We start from the raw sequence: 378 nt of genomic DNA on the forward strand, positions 1-378 counted from the left end.
TCCCCTGTGCGTCTCAGCACGTAAAAGAGCATTTCCCTAAAAGAGCCAATTTCTCTAAAAGAGTACAATAAGTGCATCTTTGTAGAGATGACGGATCGTCTTTTTAATGATGCCATTTCACCTGTGTGTTTCTGGGTGTGGTCGTTACATGGCGCTGGGTGATGGTCACGATCGATGCCTCACGTGTCTGGGCATTAAACACACTGAGGTGGCGTTTGCGGATGAGTCATGTTCCCATTGTGGGAAGAGGACCATCTCAGAGCTGCGGGCCAGGCTCCGTTTCCTCCAGGGGGGCGGAGCTCCGTTGCCTCTGCCGCGATGTAGTGTTCGTCCTGGCGGCAGCCAGGCGTGGACTACTTCGGGCAGTAGCATGGGGGA

Source organism: Sinocyclocheilus rhinocerous, unplaced genomic scaffold (assembly GCF_001515625.1).
Source record: "Sinocyclocheilus rhinocerous isolate Xijiao unplaced genomic scaffold, SAMN03320098_v1.1 scaffold2269, whole genome shotgun sequence".
Lineage (NCBI taxonomy): Eukaryota > Metazoa > Chordata > Actinopteri > Cypriniformes > Cyprinidae > Sinocyclocheilus > Sinocyclocheilus rhinocerous.